Genomic DNA, 19,154 nt, shown 5'->3' on the forward strand with positions numbered 1-19,154 from the left:
GGCTGCGGTGGCCGGGAGAGGCCACTGCACTCCAGTCTGGGTGACAGAGTGAGACTCTAATCCATAAAAAAAAATAAAGAAAGAAAAGAGAAGTATTTAAATCGTTTGCATAGACATTTCTTTATAGATTCTATACAAATATTCAATAAGCACATAAAAATGCTCAAAACCTTTAGTCTTTAGAAAAGTGCAAGATGTAACTTTTCAAATCTTATAAGCTTACTCTTAAGTGTAAAAACCAGTTTGAAAGGAAGGCTTACTGTGTAATTTGACTTATATGACATTGTAGAAAATGTGAAATGAGATGGTAAAAAGATTGGTGTTTACTTAACTAGAGGCTTGAGAAGGGAAGTTTGAATAGCTGGGACACATATTTGGTTTCTGTGTGTGTAGTAAAATTATTTTTAGTAATACTGTAAGGGTGTGTTAATGGTACTATTTTTTAAATCATATAAAATCTTATATCACAAAGAGTGAATGATAGGCTTGGAGAAACATAGACAAAATAATATAAGTGTCAAAAAATCTGGATAAACCTCACTGAAGGAAGTGGAGGAAAGGGGCTGATCTAAGTAAATTAGGAGTAAGGGGAGATTCTATATCTAAAATACAAAAAGGCTTTTACGTGGCATTGCACTTCAGTTAGTAGTTCTCTATGGGGGTCTGAATTAACAGTTTGGAAGCCTTTAGCATGTATTTTGGGACTTAGTGATTCAATGCAGGAGACCAATTTTCTCACTGTTAGAGTGGAAGGTTACATACAAGTATGGGAACAGAGATTGATTCATGTTTTACTGCATTACATCATATGATGGTGGAAGCAATATTAGGAATTTATGAGTAACTTCACATATATATGAACAAATTTAGAAATATATATACCTTTTGTATATGTATGAATTAGTATATGGACATAATTTTTGTGTTATGTTGCATAGAAAATATAAAATCAACAGACTCCTAGTAGAAATGAATGCAAATCTTTCCCAGATCTTTGTTTCTAATATCATTCATGAAAAAGGTACTATAATTTTTTTGAAGAAATAGTAAATATTGAGCATGAAAAGCAATCAACACAAGTAAACTGGAACACTTTTTAGCACCAGAAAGTTCGAAGTTGTTAAACAACAACAGAACCAACCAACAAACTCTACAAAAATATGAAACTCTATTCATGTGGGAATTTCAAAATTTCAAAATGATAACAGAGCCAACTAAAAGAACTTTTAATGGATAACAATGAAATAAGTTAACAAAAAAAATTTAGTATAAATATAGTATAAGTAGTTATCAATGATTTTATATAATATCCCATATGATATAAATAACTTACTGACTAAACATGTAAGTATTAGAGTATAGGTAAGTTGCAGATGACAAAGAAAGATAAATGATATTTTATAAGTTCTGCCAATAAGGCATTGGAACATAATTTCCACTTCCTAAGAGGTGACACCATTAAGAGGTGATTGGGTCATGAAGACTATGCTTTTATGAATGGATTAATCCATTCATGAATTAACTGGTTAATGACTTAATAGTTTAATAGATTAATGGGCCATTGTGAGAGTGGGACTGTTGTCTTCACAGCAAGAGGGAGCAAATGATTTCAGCCATGTGATGCCCTGCAATGACTGGAAACTCTGTTGGGAGTTCCCATAGGTGAGAAGGCCCTGGCTTGGCGTGACCACTTGACCATGACAGGTAACAATCATTATGAATATAATGTAAAAGATGATGTTTGGTAGAATAAGCTCAAATAACACATGTTACCATTTGAAACAGGATTAAATAAAAAGGTTTTCATGAAAATATCAGAGAGATGTAAGAGGACATGTCGATACAGATACATGCATGTGTGTGTGTTCATAGACAAATGTCTCCACTGGATGGCCTGCTCTTCCTGCTTCTGTAATCTTCACATATTATTGATCCCTAAGGTTCATCAAATCCACTGCCCTCTTCTCATGCCCTGGCCTGTGCCATGGACACACTTTTCCCTGTTCTCTTTCCTTCCCCTGTTCACTTGACTGACACACTACTCACTGCTCCTCACTCTCCAGACTCTCCTCCCGTGTTCCTCCTCCTAGAGGCTTTCCTTGTCCATCCCATTCCAGCTCTGATGCTCATCCTCTGAGTTCCCAATGCAGCCCTTATACCTAGAGTTTAGTTTGTGTGAAGCTTTCTGAATCCCCACTGGACTGTGTCTCAGAAAATTTGATAATTTTGTGCTGTTCCCCTGTAAGCCCTCCATTCAGTAAACAAAGAGCAACACAGAAGATTCTTCTTATAATATATTTTACTACTGAATAGTGAACTTCTCTAATTTCTCACCTACATTCTTTTTAAATCTGAAGAGGGCTTGAACTCTAAGATGAACATGCTTCCCTTGATCCCTTCTATTCTCAGGACAGGATGTAAATCCTGACTTTCTCTCAGCCTCTTATTCAACCTATTCTCAATCCATTGTGAAGACTCTCTCAAGGCCCATGCTGCTTCTATTTATTATGTGCCTCTTTTTTTCTCCTGGACACTGTTGTCCTCTTAGACTAAATAAAACCTTTTTTTCCCCACAAAGATTAAGTTAATATGACTCCCTTAAAAATACTTCCAAATCTTTATTAGTTACCATAATTCACCTGTTTTTCAAATTTGATCACAATTACTGTTAGCCTTGTGTGAGCTATGACATGGTTTTCATTGTCTGTATACAGATTAATATATCCTGACACTTTCTGTCCTAACCTTCTTGTAAGTTCACTTAAAACATAACTTGCAGAGTGTGTATCAACAAGAAAGGTGAAAATCACACAGACAATGATGCAGCTATTTTAATAGAAACTTTATTATCATAATTCTTCATGTAACATGGAGTGATTTTATGATATCTACAACTCTAGATCATATCTAATTCAGAGCAATCAAGATCAAATATAGTTGTTTTTGAACTGATTTATAAATCAATTTCAATATTGTTTTCATTTTTATATTTAAAAACCAGTGCATTTAAAATACTAAAATGATTGTTTCAATAAGTGAAATAAGTCTACTATATGTGTAATAATAGAGTTGACAGAGAGATTATCCTTTCTTTTATATCCTTTTTAAAACTTTTGTTCACTTCTGATTAGCCCTAGTTCCACAAATGCCTCCTGATTTCTACTGTATTTACTATCCCTAGTGTTAAGAGCATACACTCTTGCTTTTAGAGCAAAGCAACCTTGATGTTATCACACAAATTATAGGCTATAATGCATGTAGCATTCTTTCCTGTTCTGGAGGGTTGCCTTTCATGATCTTGTGGAGCACATATACTCCTTCTCTATAGTATGTAAGCCCTGTGCCTGGGGAGTAACTCTGTGGAAATCTGTGTTGCAACCATCCAAGATCACACTTCTGTCTGTAAGTGTCTCAATAAACCACCCAAAATCATCAACAACAACAAAAACTTTTGTTCATTGTCCTGCAGTGAATTCCCCACAATGAGATTCCTACACACACAGGGCATTGTCCAATTCTGACCTTCCATTTACTGTTACAGATGCCAGTTCACTTGTCTGTCTTTCCCTCTGAGTTTGACTCACATTTTTCTTCATTTATCTTACATTGCCTCTTAGCACTATACATCCATGGGTACAGTGACAATTTAGTATTTAAAGAAGAATGAAAAAAAAGTTGCAGAAAAACTAGTAGGAATTAGATATGCCTTACTACATGTTAAAACAAAGAATTGGCAAATTACATAAAACAATGGTTTGCAAGGCAGTGTATATCAATCCACGAAGGACAATGATACCTGAGAGACAGAAAACAATGACAGGAACTTTACTATTGCCTCAGGATATGGCTTTGAGAGAGTTTCCAAGCTGCAGTGTGGCATGGATATTGGTAAACACACTGAGGTGAGAAGATTGAACTAAAAATCTGGAGAATCTGTGGCTGAATTTCATCAAGGCATATTCCATGCTTAGTGGTAAGAATGGGGAAGAACATTCATGCCAGTGCCTATGAGGACAGATGGTGATGCCACCATTTCACACTAAGACATGGCTCACAGAAGTAAGGAGCAGTGCAGAAAAAAATGTGAAGACATAAGTAAAAGTCATTTGAATGGATGCGGTCTTTAATGCTTCCATTTTATTATGATTGCAAAAGAGAGAGGTCTTTATATTATACAAAAATATTACAAGTTCAAAGAAGGAATACTTTTTTAGAGATGGAGCACACAATGTGTATAAGCAGGTTTAATCACCCCATGTAGATACCAACCTACCATTCCTATGTTAACTTGTGTGTGACTGATAAACTTGCTATATTATAAAATAGTTAAAGTAGATCTACTATTTATAAGAGCAGAAAAAGGCATCACCAAAACAAGGAGAAACCAAGTGAAAAAGTTTTTTACATCTATTTGTTTTCCCTAAAAAAAATCACCATTTTTATTTGAATTGGGAGAAAAAATTGTCTGTGTTCTTTACTACATAAATGCCATGGGTGTTGTCATTTGTGTGGAGTATAGGATTGTTCTTTATACACAATGAAACTAAGTTAATTGTGCAAGGTTGTTATTTAATAATTCAAGGATACTTTCTTATTAAACCAAGATCTGGTATGGACATTTTCTGTGTACAGCATTGAAGCTCAGAGACCCAGATTTCAGCCTTATCTGGCAAACAAATGTAAATGTCCTACTATTAATTTGGATTAAAATTATGCATGAAATATTAGTATTCTTTCTCACTTTGTTGCTCACATCTCACAAACCTTGAGTAAATATCCCCAAGAGGTTCTCTCAAAAATATATATACTCTCTTAGATTGGGGATTTTCTCACATACATAGTAGATATATGCTATTGAGTCCCAGAGACATACCCCATAGAAACATTCCCTCACTAGAGAATGTATTTCTCTCAAAACTGTCATGTTGACATTAGGGTCCTCCATGTTGCAAACCATAGATAAATCCTACTTTGCTTGTTGGAGTTCTATTTTTCTTCTTTTTAACCTCTTCTTGCTTTTGTGACTCTTGGAGGTTTTACATGAGAAAATCTGTTTCAACTAAAGTTGAGAAATTCCATTTTCACTAGCCAGGACACTTGGTCATCTCTTCATATACAAACTATGTCAAAGGAGTGCAAAGGTTAAGCTCAAAACAATGGACATCAGTGGATCAGCTTAATAATAGGAAGGTGGGTAAATCATTGAGTATATCAACAAAAATGAATGTTTAAAAAAATCAGAAGAATGAAAACCATTTTTAAAATGGTATAATATATAAGAAAAGAAAATAAATAAAATATTGCAATTCCTTTATAAGCTAGCATTGCAGAAATACATGCTGACTAGAGCACATGTATGCACACATTATCTAAATGGTCCTATTTTATATTACCACAAACTGAAAGTAATTTCATTGATCATTTATCAAAAAAAAAGAGAAGACAGATCTTCATTATGAGTGATGTGTGCAAGAAAACGTGATATGCACATTTATGAAAATGATATGGGAAGAATTATGAATTCCAACCAATGTTTACAGTTATCGAATAATCATGAAATCAAAGAACATAATAAAGTTCATATTTGCACAGTAATAAAATGGCTGATCTCTGCATTCAAAATGGGATTGTTAGTTTTCTGCCTACACATGTTCATGCCTTTGTGAATACTTCACAAATAGAGCAAAACAAGTTTAGAATGAATACAATCATAGTCTTTTAAAGTGTAAGATTTTGAGGTTTTTTCGTTGTTGTTACAGCTCCCAGAATAGTTTTCATTCTTCTTATGTTCAACAAAAGCTATGTCAGAAGAAATTTCTGAAAACACAATAAGAGAGAATGTGTAATATTTGTCTTTTTCATTCAATTCAGGAAATAAAGATTGTGAAAATATCAAAATAACTGAAATGGTTATTTGAAAACAATTATAAATACATTTTAAAACAGATGAATGAAAGGCCTTAATATACATTAGAAAAATGTGAATGTGTTTATAGATAAAATTTATGTCATTAAAAAGACAAAATGTATACTAAAGGTTTAAAGACATTGATGCACCAAACAAAAACCAGTAAGTAATATTACAGTGCAGGCACTGAAGTGGTGAAGTCTCACTGGTCAGCAAGCAAAATTAAGGCAGGGACAGCTAGCATAATTTAGATAAGTTAGAAAAGTTAAGGAACAGGATGGACAGCATATAGATGCTTTCTTATCAGATCACAACTCTATAAGCAATCATCTTGCAGACCAGACATACCAGTCCTAACCTTGGAATGAGGGGCACTTTGCACAATCAATTACATAGACAATAATCAGAGGCAATAGGGAGTTATTGGAGACACTGTGGCATAGCACACTAAGTGAAAACAGAATTAAACAATAACTTTTCTCATTGTCTTAAGAATTATTTGTGATGCATGTCAGTTTAAGAGTTAAACACTAAGAATTGAAACTTGTTATCAATAGCTTGTTGTAACCTACATAGCCCACAATTTTAACTTAGGAAATAGTTGGCTTAATTATTGTTTTGGACAATATATACTGCCTTCTGCTAACAGCAAGCCTGAGTCTGTTCCCTTAAGGCATCCACATTCTCTATTGAGCATGTCTTGTATTTTAAAAACTTTACTTTGGACTCTCTCTGAAATTATTTTCTGTGACAAACTCAAGAATCCACAGAGCAACTATTCCCCATGGCACCAAATATCAAAATAATTTTTTAAATAAACTAAATCTCAGTCCATGAATCTGGTTAAAAAATTAAAAACGTCTCTATCTTATACAAGATAGCTGAATTTGCAACCAGCCTCACAGGGAGAGCAGAGAGCTGCCCTTGTGCATGTAAACCCCACAAAGATGTTCTGAACTCCGAGGCTTCCACTATGGTCCCTCCCATGATGGACACAGTCTGAAAGAAGGGGAGGACCATGTTCATAGTGTCTTACAGACCACAGCAAGAGGTACCTATGCTACATCTCCAGGCTTTCACCACCAATGTCTGTTGTTGAAGGTATTAAATATATAAAGTGCAAATGGTGTGGAAGAGATTGCCTAAAGTTTTTAATGACATTTGAAATGTAAGAGACAATAGAAGCATTCTAAAGTTCTAAACCTACTATTTAATTCAAGATTCAGCTAGGAATATTGATGTAGATACAAGGAACGCAGTTTTTCACTCTATTTCCTTCATTACAAAATAGCACAGTAGGTAAAAGAATGGGATATTGAGGGAAATTTCCTATGTGAAATAAAGTATCCTTATAACTAAGAAAATGTGTCATTTGCAAAAATACAGAGAAAACGAATGGGGGAAAAACAGAGTTGAAAAATCAGACATATACATGTACAAAAATATAATTTATACATGACTGAATGAAGAAAGGTGGATTTTTATTCAAAAAAATATAGTATTGAATATCCATGAAGGGGAGTTAAAAATCTAACCTTTGGCCGGGCTCAGTGGCTCAGCCTGTAATCCCAGCACTTTGGGAGGCCGAGGTGAGTGGATTGCCTGAGCCCGGGGGTTTGAGACCCGCCTGGGCAACTTGGCGAGACCTCATCTCCACTATAAATCAAACACTAGCCGGGTGTGTAGCGTGCGCCTGTAGTTTCAGCTACTTGGAAGGCTGAGGCGGAAGGATCGCCGGAGCCCAAGCAGGTCGAGGCTGTAGTGGCCGGGAGCGGCCATTGCACTCCAGTCTGGGTGATAGAGTTGAGACTCCAACTCAAAGCAAAACAAACGAGCAAAAAAAATCTAACCTTTGACCTCACAATACACACAGAATTAACTCCAGGGAGATAATGAACCTATATATAAAAATATGTACTATACTATGTAGGACACAGTTTTAAAAAAACTTCATATCCATTGTGTAGGGTAAGATATCTTATTTTCAGATATATGCAACTAGAACTAGGAAGTATTTAACATATATGATTTTTGAGAAAACATCATGCTATTTTCTATAATGGATGTACAAAAATGCATACCCATCAGCAGTATATAAGAATTTCCTGAGCCGGACTCGGTGGCTCAGCCTGTGATCCCACGCCTTTGGGAGGCTGAGGTGAATGAATTGGCTGAGCCCGTGGGTTCGAGACCCGCCTGGGCAGCGAGACCTCATCTCCACAATAAATCAAAAAATCAGCCGGGCGTGGTAGCGCGTGCCTGTAACTCCAGCTACTTGGAAGGCTGAGGCGGAAGGATTGCTAGAGCCCAGCAGGTCGAGGCTGCGGTGGCCAGGAGCGGCCACTGCACTCCAGTCTGGGCGACAGAGTGAGACTCCAACTCAAAAAAAAAAAAAAAAAAAGAATTTCTTCTTCTCCATCATGTTTTCCATAATGGCTACACTAATACACATTTCTACCAACAGTGTATCAGAGTTTCGTTTCCTCTCCATCCTCAACATCATTTGTAATTCTTTATCTTTTTGATTATAGCCATTCTAATGAGGATGAAATAATATTTCATTGTGGTTTTGATTTGCATTTTTCTGATGATTAGTGACGTTGAATATTTTTCCATATATTTGTTGGAAATTTGTATGTCTTCTCTCGAGAAATATCTATGGAAATCATTTGCAACTTTTTAATGACCCAACAGAGAGAAGAGACAACATGTCTAATAAAAGAAAATACTTACAAATTATCCTTCTGACAAGGAACTAGTATTCAGTATATTGAGGAACTCAACTCAACAGAAAAACAATGGCATAATGGCATAATTTTGAGAATTTTTGTGGGTAGGCCTACCTCTAATAAAATCTGGTGTTTAGTAGTCTGTGGGACATCATATCGTCCATGTTGTCAGAGAGTAACATTGGTGGTCTCTGTGCACAGCACTGTGTCTTCTGTGCCTGTGATAATATGTTAGCATGCTTTTGTGTCTAACAAATGTTTTATTTTAACCCTGAGCACTCAGAGATTACTGACTTCTGATATGCCATGTTCAGATGGTTCCCTCCTTGTTCAGATCTACTTGTGACTCATGCATAGCCTGCGACTCTGCCTTTTCTTTCTTCCTAATTTGGTAAGGCATGATATTCTCCATCACTGTAAATTAGAAAATATGCATTGAAATTTAGAAGAAAGGGGACTTGACAAGTCGTTTAAGTATTAAAATATATTCAGTTAAAAGGAAATAAATGAAATAACCCTCCATGTGTCAAGATGTGATATTTAAATGAGGTTGTCATGTGTCAGGGAGTGAAATATGAACTAGGAGGAGATAGATTTTCTGAATTACAGATGTTCAAATAACACTACCTAAATAGTTCTTAGCCTGATTTCAGAAATGAGAAATGTTGTCAAGATCAGTTACATCTCTCATTCCAAGTTTTCAGGCCACAGGAGCTCATTTTCTCACTGAAGCTGTGACTATGATGTGGAGAATATACCCGATGATTATAGACCACACAACTAGAGCCTTGACTTTGTGTGTCTTGACACACCGTGTAGTTTGAAGTCCTATGGCCTTTTAGGTTTGTAGACATGGTTACAGGACACAAGCCTGGTGCTACCAAGCAGAGTTCTGCGATTTGTGTGACCAGGGATCTGTGTGAGGAATGAGTGGACAGTTTATTCTGCTATGGGATTTTTTTGTTTGGACAGTACACATGCAGGAGTATCATTCAACATGTGTCCATCCCTTAGAGTAATTCATGATGAGTTGGGGATATTTTATATACTGCTTATTTTTTGTTTATTCTACTTTTTGAATAAATTGCAAAAAACTATGGGATGGGAGAGAAACAGAGTCAGTTGCCTTTATATTTACTCTCTTTCTTAGTGTTACTGTTTAACAAAATGAATCTCCTTTGTGAAATAGTAAAGATTTTGGTTTCCAAAATCTTTGAATTTTCATTTTGGCTAAATAAATCACTTAATATACCTTAATATGACCTGTGATCCTATTTTATGACATCATGTGTTTAAACCTTTGATATCTGACGAAACTTCCCACATCAAAATTTCACATCTTGAACTCCATCTCCTTGACTTCACTAATTTTAGATACGATGGCTTCCTGATATCAAAGAGATATATTTGGCTGATTTGGTATGTTGCAATTACACAGGAAACACTCTCAAATATGAAAATGTATTAATTTTTTGCCTTATATTTATGTGTTAGTATGTGTTACAAAATTGTATGACATTTCTATAACTCTGATGTGTTACTATATTTTATCAGTAGTAATAATACTACATTAAGTTGTTACATGCCACAGATTAATCAAGTTTTCTTGTTAATTCTGTCTTTGACCAAATTTAAGACTCTTGTTATCCACAATGTTTTTGGCTTTGATTCTTTTCAAAAGGTTGTTTATAATCAACTATAAGAATCTGACTGGTGTTCTTCAAAGCAAATGTCTAATATCTTTGGAGATTGTGCCACTGGACTAGGCAAAAGACTTCCAGGACTGTTTTTATTAGAGAGTTTATATTGCATTCATGTGGATTGCTGATATAATGTAGAGCAGAACAAGGGTTAGTAGTGATTTAGCCTGGACCAATAAACCAGCTGCTGTCCCTTGCAGGTCAATTTGATGAGAGGCAGAGAGCTGGGAGAAGAAAAGATTTTATTCTGAATCCCAGAGAACAGGGGCTTGGCCAAAAAAACCCTGTTCATTTAAGCAAAGTTTTCATCTAGTATTATAGTAAGAAACACAATTTCTTATCTTTCACTATTGATTAACATCGGCTACATGTCTTGTGATCATTTCTCAGTTTCCCTCTTGATCAACATTTACATGACTTGTGATCATTACTCAGTCTCATTTCAATATAAAATTATTAATGACATACCCCAGTATTTAGATAACGTTGTTATTCCTTGAAGTCACAACTTTGCACAAGGTAAGGCTGCCATAATTTCCAGGTGACTGCTTCTTTCCAGAGGACTACATATTAACCCATACCAGGGAGTTCTGGTTTTCAAAGCCTACCTGTTAACTGATAATTAACATAGAATATAAATCAATACAATGTATAAGAGAGGGTGATAATTATCTAAGGGTTTTAGGGAGTTTCTGTGAGGCTTATCCGTTGTCTAAGTCTGGTGGATCTTCTTTCAAAGATATACAGATTTCTGTACCCCTCCTTCTCCATGAGAGATAAGCTTAGTATTTTAATTGTCCAAGAAGAGGCTTGGATTTTTCAAGGGCAGTGAGGAGAAGAAGAAGAAAAAAAAATGTGCATTTTAAAATTCAAACTACTCTTGTGGGTTCCAAATTAATTTTAAGTATAAAACTAATAAAGATATATACACGTATGTATGTATATATATATATTTGTAAAGTATGTGTAAAGGCATATATATATTTTATATATATTATTTTTTCTGGCTTATTACAATTGCATGGAATGACTAATAAAAGACTTAGGTAGCTTTTATGAGCTTGTTTGAAACATTGATCATTCCTTTTGTTTTGTCTTTTAGAGTCAAGAAGGCATCTTCTTTTGAGTTCATAACTGCTTTTAATAATTGAGTAAAGCATAACTTTGTGAAAAAATTTTGAAGCATATTTCTTTCTCTCTACCTGATCTCCCCAGAATTTGAAAGCTATTTGTGAGTTGATTAATGGCAATATAGTTATTTGTACAAGTTCAATAAGAATTTTTTTTAACATTATTAGAAATACTAGCTATTTTACCAAGGTTTGGACAGGAATGGTATTTTTAGATATAAACAGAATGCTTTGAGGAATTGATATCTATAAAGAGCCTATAAAAAGTCTTTTGGAAAGACTTTGGTACCTTTTTAGCTGCTCTGCAGAGCTCCTGACCTGTGGTAGGTAAGGAAGGTTGCTCACTATTAGGCCCAGAAACCCAAAGTTATTTGGAATCTCAAAGAAAGAAATTCACTCAATTAATACAGGTATTTGCAGGTTCAAATCCTTGGTTGGACTTGAGAGGCTTTTTAAAATGTCTAATCTGAGATTTCTTATGGAAAAAGTTACAGCAAAGCCAATTTAACAAGACCCTATATGGTAAATAATTATTCTTGCTGCACTTTATGCAAATAAAAACAAAATTGGTCCTACTATGATTTATCTTTGGGGAAAATGGAGGACTCAAGAGAGAAAATTATGTTTCAAAGGTAATTAAAGTACAACTGTTATTATATTTTCCATGTTCATTAATTTTTGAGTTGTAATTATTTTCTACAACTTGGATTGCATTCTGATTTCTTTTCTGACCACGAGTCTCCACACTAATGTTTTAAATTTTTCTTCCATTTTTCTGACTTGGACTCAATAAAATTGCTACAACCTTTTTCCGGGGCCCTTCAAACTGAAGTTTGAGGGACCCAAGAGACTCAAAAAAGCTATACTTGCTGTAAAAGAAGCGTTCACTGTATTTTATACATCCCTGCCTCACGTTCGCTATATTTTATGAATTCTTAGTATTTTAAATTCTACCTCAGATCCCGTAGGACGAGGCACATTCCTTTGCCAGGTAGTGACTGTGATTGTAAAATTATACAATGTTTTAAGCAGTGTGTGTACTTAGAACTTTGTTAAGCTTTTGTTTATCCCAATTGCCATGTTGGCTTCTTCTGCTTCTGCAACGGGGTGTAAATGTTAAGCAATAAGCCCCTTCTGGACATTCCTTTGCTTAGATTATGGTAGACTCTGTGGCACTAGCCACTCTCCTGGTGGGCTCTGTGATGTTTCCAACCTCCTGCTCACATGCCAAAGTTAATTTACGCCCAGTGACTGTGTAAACTTAGCTTATCTGGCATTCCACTCTGCCAGTTTAGCCATTTCCCGTCAATCACAGGCAACTGAGCTCGAGCCCACCAAAACCAAAAACACACCAATCAATCTCAAGCGCCTCTGTCACTTGACATCACCGTGGACCTGATTGGGGACTAATTATGCAAGGTCCGCGGACTTCGGTTTCTACATCATGACCTCTTTTGATTGGTTAATGTTGTAAGCCTAGGAAAAATCAGTCACGCCCAGCCCCTCCCTCTGTAATTGTGCAAAAAAATTGCTTGCTATACTGGATTGGGGCTCTCAAGCTCAAGCCACTGCGTCGGTTTCAGTTTGTGAGCCCAGACTCAAGCCTGAATAAAGACTCTCGTGTGTTTGCATCGGAGCTGGCTCTTTGGTGATCTCTCAGATTTAGAATTTTGGGTTTAACAGTTTATTTTTGTGATACAGATGAGAAAAACTTGTTAGATATTGCTGACTTCTTCCTCTGGAACCAAAGATGCTATGAGTCTTAACATATGGACATGTCAACTGCTGGCTCTCCAGACTCTAAGGAAACTGGTTTATTGACTGCTCCAGACATTAACCTTTGTTTTTCTTCTGTCTCCATAGAAATGTCTCTTATTAATGATCTGTTTATCTGCATCATTATAGAGACCCAGCTCACCCTGCCTTCTGACCCAGAAAATGGAAACTTCCTGCCTTTGTCCCCTGAGATCAGGCATTCAGAGATTTTTACTTCTCAAATGCTAGGCAGGACCTAGGTCCATAAAATCAGTAGTAAGCTGTTACAGAGGATAGACCACTGCCCTTCTGCAATTTCTTAAGATTGAGGAGGATTATATATCTCTCAGGCAATAATGAGATAGTGATCCAGCAGGACTAGTTTCCAAAATGAAGATCACAAGCCAGAGGAGACAAACTGAGACCAAGATGGCTTGAGAAGTGAGCTCTGCAATCCTCCTTGCCCATTGTATACCAACTGCAATGCATTAGCATGCTAAAAGATAATCTCACTAGCATTAACCCCCCCCTTACTATTACCATGGCAACTTCTAGAAGGTGTCCTAAATGGCTTAAAAAGGGGAGGAATCTTCAATTCCTGGGACTCCTCCTCTCCCCTTTCCCAGAAAATCCAAGAATAATTCACCCCTTGCTCAGTATATAATCATGAGATAGCTATAAAAATAGTGATGTATGATTTCGGCTCCCCCTACAGATTATCCCAGGATGCTCTACCTATGGAGTAGCCTGCTCTCTGTCATTTCGATAAACTTACCTTTACTATCCAGCTGAAACCCCAGTGATGCAAGTAGGCTGCTCTGCCTTTGGGGTAGCCATATGCCCATTTCTCTATTTACTTAAGAAACTTAGATCTCATCTCCTAATATGGCTAGTACTCGAATGCCTTCCTGCATGAAGCCAAGAAACCACTTGGTCTTTCAGGCCAAACTTCAGTAGGGGTCAACCTGCAACAGTAGTTTCAAAGTTATTTTTAGTAGTTTAAAATTTGAAAGTTATAGCCGGGCTCGGTGGCTCAGCCTCTAATCCCGTACCTTTGGGAGACTGAGGTGAGTGGATTGCCTGAGCCTGCAGGTTCGAGACCCGCCTGGGCAGGCGAGACCTCATCTCTACAATAAATCAAAAAATTAGCTGGGCATGGTAGCACGTACTTGTAGTTCCAACTACTTGGAAGGCTGAGGTGGAAGGATCGCCGGAGCCCAGCAGGTCAAGGCTGCGGTGGCCGGGAGCTGCCACTGGACTCCAGTCTGGGCGACAGAGTGAGACTCCAACTCAAAAAAAAAAAAAATGAAAGTCATTTGTAAGTATGTTAGAATACTAAACCATTAATCAAGTTTAATAACACTGAAAGGAGGGAACCTTAGAAATTTAGAATATAAAGTAGCTATTTTGAATCAGCACAACAGTTTTGCTTAGACCTCACCCCTACACGGCCTTTTACCCTACAATCATTGACAAGAACAGTACTTTAGTTTTAGAAACCGGTGATTACACAGAACCCCTTAAGCATGTCCAGTCTTGCTAACAATCTATCTTTCAGGCAGTCATATTGATACATTGCTATTGGTTTCCCATGACAACTTCCAGCACATCACCAGGAGGCATGTTTATTGGTATATTTTTATCATAGGACCATGATAACCTCCAGCCCACCACCTACGATCATGAGATGCTGAAGCCTGACGATGTCAGGATACTAGATTCATGTGACTACCATGGAAACCAAAGAATACAACTCTGGACCTTCCTTTTAGCCCAGACTTTCTCCAGATCTAAGCCCCCCTTTGCTTTAAAGTCCCTTAAATACTCCTAGTTTGCAGCCTTCCATGCTTCATTCACCTGAGTTCTGGCCCCCTTTCCATCTGTGAAAGGTGAATAATAAACTTTTTTTCCTTCTAAACTTTCCTCTCTGTTGCAATCTTGCATTATTCCCCCACCACCACTTTGACTCAATTTACCCTTTCAAATATGTTTGGCATCTTATTTTTATATGGTATACAAAAACTAAATATATTTAGATCTGTTGGTAAACAATAATTTGAGGAAACATCTTCCTAATGGTTTTTATTTACAAATGCTGATATAAAAGAGCTCAAAATTCCTCACTTCCTAGGGTTTTTACAAGAAATTAGGGTTACTAAGGGTTGAAATTATAGTTAACACATATAATTAAAACTATTAGATATAAGAGCAAAAAATTCTGTAAACAGAATATATAATAAAAGCAAAATATGCTGTTGATGAGGAAAAGTATACAGGCATGAAAATATGTTTGCTAAAAAAATTACCTAGTTTAAAAGTTACTTAAGGATTGTATTAAATTGAAGAAATACAAATACAGATAAAACTAAATAAACCTAAAAGATTAGAAAAATAAATAATTAAAAAATTATAAGTGATTATAAAAGGTTTGTGAAAAGCTGAGCAACATGGTGAGACCTCATCTCTACAATAAAAAAAAAAATTAGCTGGGCATGATAGAGCACAACTATAGTTTCAGCTACTTGGAAGGCTGAGGCAGAAGGATCGCCTGACCCTAGCAGGTCGAGGTTGTGGTAACCATGAGCATGCCACTGCACTCAAGCTCAGGCAACAAACTATGACTTCAAACTCAAAAAAATAAAATAAATAAAATAAGGTTTTATGTATTGATAATATACTAATACAAATGTAAAACTTGTTTTTCTCTTTTGAACAAAAATTTCATGTAATATTAATATTTTATTCATCTTTTGAGTAACCTGCAGTAAAACAAAGGCAGAGGAGAATGGGGAAGGGAAGGGGAAGGGGAGAAGGAGGGGAAGACGGAAAAGGGAGACAGATTGTGGTCTTATACTGTCTTTTTCGGGTCTTTATATTGTTTAGAAAACTGAGTCTCCTTTCTGTCAAAGACTATGAAGTTTTGGTTTATAAATTATTTAGATTATCACTTTGAGTAAATAAATTAGTATTATTTCAAAATGACCAGTGATCCTATTTGAAGTAAATGTTTTAAAACTTTGATATACCTGACAGCCTTGCTAAAATCAATTTTCAAATTCAAAATTAACTATTTTTTGACCTCAAACTAACTTTGGAATTTACAGAGGGCCTCTTCAATATCCAAAAGAGAGATAAGCAAGATTGATATGTAAAATTACAGGGGAAGCACTGTGAGATAAACAATGATGTGTAACCTTCTTCAACTTACATTTTTATAATGTCATGAATATGTGTCCCCAAATTGTATGGGATTCCTAAAATTCTGATTTATCTGTATATACTGTCACTCATAATTTTGGTTATTATGCTAAGTTCTTACAGGCCACCGAAACAGTCACATTTCCTTGTCAATTGTGTCTTTAAGTATGAACATTTTAGATAGTTTCTGTAGTTAATTGCTTAATTCTAATGGAGTTTTATAAAACTCTTCACAAGCAAGAAAAAATTTTAGAGTATTATTTCTTCAAGCAGATTGATGAAAATGATAAAAAGGACTTAGATAAGCAATCCAAATACAGGTTTCTAAGAACTTTGGGATAATATCATTCTGATTGGGCAAGAATTTCCAGAATTTTAGTAAACAGAATGACTGGTTTATAAAACTGCTAACCAGAGCAGAACAAGAATTAACTGAAAATCAAGAAAACACATTGCCAATTTTTTTTGTCAAATCAACCAGCACTAAAACTGTTTAGATATGAAATTTTAGTGAACTCCTCAGTCAAATCAAATTACTTATGATAGCTCATCTAATAAACAGTGCTATGCACCTGGATTGGAGACACAAAATTGGTATTTAATATAATATATTTCTAATATTAAATCTGGGCTTATGGAGAGCTGGACATCCTCCTGGTCTTTCATAAGAAGTCCTTAAAGATCCTATTACTAAAACCTGCTCAAGTCTGAAATCCCAGCACTTTGGGAGGCTGAAATGAGGGGATTGCCTGAGTCCATGGGTTTGAGAACAGCCTGGGCAATTTGGCGAAACCTCATCTTTACAGTAAATCAAAAAATTAGCCAGCTGTTGTAGCGCACGCCTGTGGTTCTGGCTACTTGGAAGGCTGAGACAGAAGGATAGCCTGAGCCCAGCAGGTTGACGCTGGGGTGGCTGTGAACGTGCCACTGCACTCCAGCCTGGGTGACAGAGTGACTCCAACTCTAAAAAGGAAAAAAAAAACCTGTGTTCTATGACTCACCATGGAAGAGATAAAATATTCCAGATATATATATGCACATGCAGATATATATGTGTGTGTGTGTGTGTGTGTGTGTGTGTGTGTGTGTGTGTGTGTGTATGTGTGTGTATCTGGACATCCACCTGGTTTTTCATAAGAAGTCCTTATGATAAAAAACTGATAAATGATCAGTCCTTAAATGACATATATATACACACACATACATACATATGTAATAATAAACCAATAAAAATAGCATTAGGCAAATCTAACTATGTATTGTATTGTACTGCATTTTATTTTATTTTAGATTTCTGGGGTACATGTGAGGACTTCTTACATAAGTAAATTTTGTGTAGGTGATATTTGGGCTTCTAGCAGGCCTTCTCCCCACTGATAGTGAATCTGGTACCCAGCGTATTGCTATGTGCCTCCCATCCCTCCTCGACACTCCCTCCCCTAGCAACATCCAGCATCTGCTGATCTCACATGTGACTAGCAATCAGGGCCTGAAAAGCTAACAATATTGACTGGGTTGCTGTGGTCAAATTTACTGTAGGTAAATGACAATCAAATCCACTTTCAGTGAAAAACATAAGTTGAAGCCTTATAAAATTGTTGCTGGAAGACCCATGCACCTAATAGAAACTCATGTGTCTTCTGCTACTAAGTTGTGATGTGACTAAATGCTACAAGGATATAATGAATTGTGCCAAAGTGTATTTTCCCCAGGTAAAGAAATCTTTTCATGGTACACTGAGGATAATCAAAGCCTTCAAAATCTAGAACCTAGAGATTGGTTCTTACGATAACTACATCAGAGAAAGACTGCCCTTGCTGCCTACAACACAGCAAAACTTTGGAACTTTGAAACCTGAGTTTGTAATCTCATGACTAGAAGTGTTCCCCTGGCCAGGTTCAGTAGCTCAAGCTATAATCCCAGCACTTTGGGAGGCAGAAGCAAGAGGATTGCCTGAGCCCAGGTGTTCCTCCAGACTCTTGGAACTGTACATCCATTGGAGACCTTAAGGTAAAGCTAACCGGGGAATTCTTCCCATTAACTGAGGGCAATCTAGGCATTCTTAGATAGCTGCTTCCCAAGATCATGGATCAAGATTTTTCTGCTATCATGAAACACTTATCTCAGTTTTTTTCTTGCGTATGCATCTATGAACAGTAGAACTAAAAGGAGGGTCTTTTGTGTGCACTCATGAATTATACATGTATTTGTGGATGATTTTACACAGACATACTTATCCCTTGATAGATGGATGATGAAGAGCTAATGTAGGGAAGAAATTTTAATGGTGCATTTGTTGCTTTATAACTATTCAGAATAGTCTAGTCCTCTTAACTTATATTATAAATTAAAGATAACATTGCCAACAAAATAGATTAAAATAAACACTGCCAGGAGACCTTGACTTTGTGGGTAAGCATCACTTGTTAGGTCTTTTTATCCATGATTTAAAGTAATAAAGTCGCAATTAGAACTTTATCCCTCATAATCGGTTCTATACCAAACTACTGCACAGGCTATGATTATACAAGAGATTTAGAATTGTTCTAGACTTCTTATTGAATAAACAGAGAAATATCTGTGCATTTGCTGACACTCCTTGTTGTACATGGGGGAATAGGTCGAGTTTTATAGCAATTCGGAAGATTAATGATCACACTGCTTGTTTAAAATGAGTAGTCTCTTTATCTAGCTCCTTTTTTGATCTATTTGATTTTAGTTGTTTTGGTTCATG

The 19,154-nt window shown here is 36.2% G+C and overlaps 1 long non-coding RNA gene across 1 annotated transcript; it reads right to left on the minus strand.

Moving 5' to 3' along the window:
- Positions 1-5,756: 5,756 nt before the first annotated feature.
- On the minus strand, positions 5,757-14,138 carry LOC103256053. The gene is made up of 3 exons (XR_504055.2): positions 13,998-14,138; positions 10,806-10,952; positions 5,757-5,817 (listed from the first exon to the last, which is right to left on the minus strand). It is a non-coding gene; the product is annotated as an uncharacterized LOC103256053 (long non-coding RNA).
- Between the last annotated feature and the right edge of the window lie 5,016 nt (positions 14,139-19,154).

This window comes from Carlito syrichta, unplaced genomic scaffold (assembly GCF_000164805.1).
Source record: "Carlito syrichta isolate Samal-C Ts95f unplaced genomic scaffold, Tarsius_syrichta-2.0.1 Scaffold288876, whole genome shotgun sequence".
NCBI lineage: Eukaryota > Metazoa > Chordata > Mammalia > Primates > Tarsiidae > Carlito > Carlito syrichta.